Raw genomic sequence first — 6,000 nt, forward strand, 5'->3', positions numbered from 1 at the left:
ATTCTCTGTCACCTCAGGCCAAACAAGGTGTGTTTCCCCACCAACCTGGTCAGATCAGGTTGCTTCTGTGTAGGCTGAACCATTGGGAGACTATGGAGGGAGACTGAGAGGTAGAGAAAGGAGGAAGCTGAGATTTTACTCCCTGACTCTCCTTGCTGAACAAGGCATCTTCAGCTGTTGGCTGGTGTCAGATGCTGCTGGGTTGAGCCACCGAACAGTGCTGCTGTCCATGGTCGCAGATCCTACAGGACACTCTTATGCATGTTTCACGTTTCTACTTGGCTTCCCCAGGTCTTGGGCTCCAGCAATGTGTCTTCCTTCTTGAGCTGTAAGGCAGTTCTCTGTTCATGCTAATTTCCACGTTGCATGATCATCCTTGGGCTGGCCTTGAACTCTTTCCACCCTTTTGTGAAATGGACTCTTTTTATCATAGTTATCCATGTAGAGCTTGCACTTTTATTTTCCTGAAATGTACTCTGAGGCAACTCTGAGGTAATGGCACCAACAACAGTTTAAGCCCTAAATGGTAAGCAACATTGAAGAGCACATGGATGGATCTGAGACAATGCTTGGAATTCTCTGTGAGCCTTGTAAGATAGTAAGACCATATGAAATGAGAGGGAACTGTGAGCTATATACCTAGAGTTTCTTAGAACTCTGAGCAGGATTCTCCCGTCCAGTGGAACTGAGTGGTCACTGGATCACCCCAATATAGTGTGGAAGTGCCAAGAAAGCCCTCATCAGTGATCATGGAGTAGGCAATGATTGGAGTCAAGCAGGACTGCATGCACAGTCTCTTGCCTTGTCATTCTAATTTCTAAAGCTGAGGTCTAGGTAATCTTCCTGGGACTATAGAACAACAACAACAACAACAACCACAACCACAACAACAACAAAATAACAAAACAACAAAACAACAAAACAACAAAACAAAACAACCCCCCAACCCAAAACCAAAAAAATGGAATAAAACTCTTTGCAAGTGTATGCCCTTAACATAATAAGCAAGTGAGTGTTCCTTTGTTAATAAGTGATGCTTCACCTAGGAATTTCATAGTTCTTATTTCCTTTTAAAGGATGATCAGTAACCCTTCTTACATCTCTTGCTTTGAAACAGTAGACCTTTGCAGTTACCATCAGTTTTTCTGACCTCTGAGCATCTGTGGAACTCTGTTCCATCATCCCCGATGATGGACTGTTTGTCTGTGGAGATGATCTGTTCTTCTTTCCCTTCCTACCCAGGTGAATCACCACAGGTATTAGGAATCTTTGAAGCTACAGGATGTGTGGAGGGATTGAGTGAGACACTGCTGACCTTTTGAGGTGGCCAAGAGCATGCTGGTCAATGGGGTGGTGGTAAGCCATGTCTTTGGGTCTCTCCAGCTGCAGAATAAGCTTTCCATGAAGATTTTTTTGGAGTTTCTTTTATAGCATATTTATGCATCTCCAGGCACTGAAAATAATGGCCAAGAGATTAATATATAAAAATGGGTGTTATTAGACTACTGTAATCATTTTAAGAGCTGTGGGCCTGGGAAAATTCCCTTTCCTCTCTTTCTCTTCCCTCCCCTCCCTTCCCTTTCCCTTCCCCATCTTGTTCCTTGCAGTAGCAACTCAACCAACAAGAATTCAGAGGATGTATCATGTGATTATTAGGGACAAATGATGTCAAGTGCTCTGAAGTTTGTGAACAAAGTACAAGACAGAGATGTATTCTAAAATGTCCAGTATTTTAGATTAGAGTGGGGAGAACAATATGTTCATCTCAGTGGCATTCTTTGTTAATTGAGATCTTGAGAAGGTTGCATAGTGATAGCCACCCTGTGTCAGTTCATCCTTCATATGAAAGGATTGAATTCTAAGTTCACTAAGCCCCTTTATAATTCTATGCCAATAGGCTCAGTTATGGTGGTCTCAAGAATATATAGGTGTTTTGTCTTCAGAATCCTTCCATATTGTTGAAAAGTTATCAAGGGCCCCAAGGAGTGTTTAAATTATATCTCTTATATTTACCATATAAAATTTAAGCCTCAGTTTTTAAAAGTAGCAATCTACAAAATTATGTTTTCTGACCAAGTGCCCACAATTTCCCCTCTGTTACCCACTGAACTTTCGGTAGATCAAATTTTAATTAGACTTCTCTTCTTCCCTTGGGCTTGTAAACTTTAGCTTTCTCCCCAGTTGAGCAAACATCAAAGCACTAGGGTATAGGACATTCCCCATTTAACAGGTCATCCTGGGAATCAATAAACCATAAAAGGAGATATTCAGTATTTAGGCATCTGGTTTTGCCACCTGCTTGCCTCACCTGCCTACCTTTCTCTCTGGCACAGTTTCTGGGAGCTCGGCATACTGTACTCCCTTAACTGGGTTTTTTTTTTAATTTATTTTTTATTAGGTATTTTCCTCGTTTACATTTTCAATGCTATCCCAAAAGTCCACCATACCCACCCCCCCAATCCCCTACCCACCCACTCCCCCTTTTTGGCCCTGGGGTTCCTCTGTACTGGGGCATATAAAGTTTGCAAGTCCAATGGGCTTCTCTTTGCAGTGATGGCCGACTAGGCCATCTTTTGGTACATATGCAGCTAGAGACAAGAACTCCGGGGTACTGGTTAGTTCATATTGTTGTTCCACCTATAGGGTTGCAGTTCCCTTTAGCTCCTTGGGTAATTTCTCTAGCTCCTCCATTGGGGGCCGTACATCGTGGTGCGCACTAGGCTCCGCACCACGATGTACAACGTCCACAAGCAGTTCAACGAATTAGAAAGGGCAATCAGCAGATTCATCTGGAGTAACAAAAAACCTAGGATAGCAAAATCTCTTCTCAAGGATAAAAGAACCTCTGGTGGAATCACCATGCCGGACCTAAAGCTGTACTACAGAGCAATTGTGATAAAAACTCTGCTTGTGGACGTTGTACATCGTGGTGCGCACTAGGCTCCGCACCACGATGTACAACGTCCACAAGCAGCAAAAGCAATCTACAGATTCAATGCAATCCCCATCAAAATTCCAACTCAATTCTTCAACGAATTAGAAAGGGCAATCAGCAGATTCATCTGGAGTAACAAAAAACCTAGGATAGCAAAATCTCTTCTCAAGGATAAAAGAACCTCTGGTGGAATCACCATGCCGGACCTAAAGCTGTACTACAGAGCAATTGTGATAAAAACTGCATGGTATTGGTATAGTGACAGACAAGTAGACCAATGGAACAAAATTGAAGACACAGAGATGAACCCACACACCTATGGTCACTTGATCTTTGACAAGGGAGCTAAAACCATCCAGTGGAAAAAAAACAGCATTTTCAACAAATGGTGCTGGCACAGCTGGCGGTTATCATGTAGAAAAATGCAAATTGATCCATTTCTATCTCCTTGTACTAAGGTCAAATCCTAGTGGATTAAGGAACTCCACATAAAACCAGAGACACTGAAACTTATAGAGGAGAAAGTAGGGAAAAGCCTCGAAGATATGGGTACAGGGGAAAAATTCCTGAATAGAATAGCAATGGCTTGTGCTGTAAGATCGAGAATCGATAAATGGGACCTCATAAAATTGCAAAGCTTCTGCAAGGCAAAAGACACTGTCAATAAGACATAAGGCCACCAACAGATTGGGAAAGGATCTTTACCTATCCCAAATCAGATAGGGGACTAATATCCAATATATATAAAGAACTCAAGAAGGTGGACTCCAGAAAATCAAATAACCCCATTAAAAAATGGGGCTCAGAGCTGAACAAAGAATTCTCACCTGAGGAATACCAAATGGCTGAGAAGCACCTTAACTGGGGTTTTGCTTCAAGTCTCAGTTTAGCCACCGTCTACAAATCCTGAATGAAAACTCCAGAAAGAAATGATTTATAAGTTGCACATTGCCAGCTGTCCTAAATAGTATGATGAAAGCTTATAGTACCCTGAACTGGCTGAATGGAAAGGAATCACCCAGTGTACGCAAGATGCGGTAACTGCCATTATTTAACCATCTCTACAAGAAGGACTGTTGAGGGAGGCATTGTGGTCCTGGCATTTCACATACCCCTTGTTGTATTAAATCATGTCCTCAGAGCACAAGAGCAGCAATGCTAGCAATTTTATTATAGATATCATTATATTTATTCTATTTTATGATGAGTTGTTATTGTGCCTAATTTATAGTGTACCTACTTTATACATTAAACTCCATCATATGGAGCGTTTGATGCTGTCTGCAGTTTCAACCCTCCCTGAAGGATTCTTAGGAACTCTTCCGTTACAGATAAGGGCAGTATTATATGAGGAAAGCATTTTCATTTTTTTTTTTTTGAGACAGGGTTTCTCTATGTAGCTCTGGCTGTCCTGGAACTCACTCTGTAGACCAGGCTGGCCTCGAACTCAGAAATCCTCCTGCCTCTGCCTCCCGAGTGCTGGGATTAAAGGCATGCACCACCACGCCCGGCTTCATTTTTCTTTCCAGTTGGATTTTGATTCACTGTAGATTCTCACATCAAAATATTGTCTTTACTGCAATAGCTTATTCTTGAGACAATTTTTGTTATCTAAGTCCAGTTCTGTTTTTATTTGGTCATTTCAAACCAAGACAAGGGGCTAGGTGAGCAGAGGGCCATGGCCACACATCGTCACAAATCTCCTTAATGCCCGCTCTCTGTTGTCTTCTGATTTCATTTGCAGTACTGGGTTGCTGGGGTTATATATTGGAGAAAGCCTGGCTTTCTAGAGTTGGAAGAGAAGGACATGAAAGAGCATTTGAAAGGATTTCAAGGTTCTTGGCAGCATACTTCAAAGTTTGCTCAGGAAAACTCCACCATACCTGCCCTTTCCTCTCCTCCAGGTCTCCCTACAGTGGGCCGCTTCTCTATTTCAGCTGTCACTTCCAATGTTATTGCCAGTCCAGATGAAACAGCTCATTTTCCCTCCTGTTTTTGTTTTTGTTTTTTTTTTAGATCTCATTTAATATGGTCTTGTTTAGCTTCTAGTGTTTTATCATCATTTAAATTGTTTGTGTTTATGTGTGTGTTTCTGTTGTAATATATATTTATTTTTCTCTTCCCTCTAGAGTGTAAGCTCCTGGAGGTTAGAGATTTGTCTGGGTTGATTCCTTTTAGATTCCCAGCAGGCACACCGCCAGTGCTCAGCAAATGTTTGATGACCACAGTGCCTAGCACTCTATAGAAGGCTCGGTGTTTCTCTTCGGAGTGATGTCTGGAGAAAGGACTGCGGAAGTCACGCCAGAGGTGAGAATGTGCTGAGGCTGGAGACCTTCTTTCTATCAAAGAGGCAAGAGGATACAATGAGCAGGTGTCTGGAGCCTGTGAAGAAGATGTGGCTTTTATAGGCTTAAAGAAAAATATTCCTGCTATCCCCTGAGGCTCACTGGAATGAACTGACAAAGGCAGATTGAATAAGAGAAAAGTTATATGAATTTGTTAATATGAAAAAGGGAAAATTGCAACATGGGGGAGTGCCCAGGAGTCTGATAGCCTGTTATCTTGGCACAGTACAGCAAAATGCATACTCCTTTTTCTATAGGGGAAGAGGAGAATTGGACATGTAAGGGGAGCAGCAGATGATTTTTAAAGGAAACTCAATGGGTCCAAAGAACACAGAGTCTCCAACAAAGCTCGCTAGGCTGCAGGCAGACAATGGATTATAATGATTTCCTATGGAATAGAACTAGAGGACAATAGTATGTGACAGAAGTCTGTTGATAGACTCCACTGTTTCTTCTGTAACAGGGGCTTAATCTCTTTCTTTCAGCTAATGCCATCTTAGTAAGTAAGAAGGCTGAGTAATTGTCTTGCTCTTTTGGTGGAGCTGGGCAGGTAGATAAGAGAAATTTGCTGAAAGCCACTCCTTGGCTGAAAGGTGGAGAAACAAGGAAGGTCAGAGTGATCATGGTTCCAAGGTAGCTTCTAAGACCTCTGAGGCAAACCAAAGCCACAGCCTTTTGAGATATATATATATATATATATATATATATATATATATATAT

Source organism: Mus caroli, chromosome 10 (assembly GCF_900094665.2).
Source record: "Mus caroli chromosome 10, CAROLI_EIJ_v1.1, whole genome shotgun sequence".
Lineage (NCBI taxonomy): Eukaryota > Metazoa > Chordata > Mammalia > Rodentia > Muridae > Mus > Mus caroli.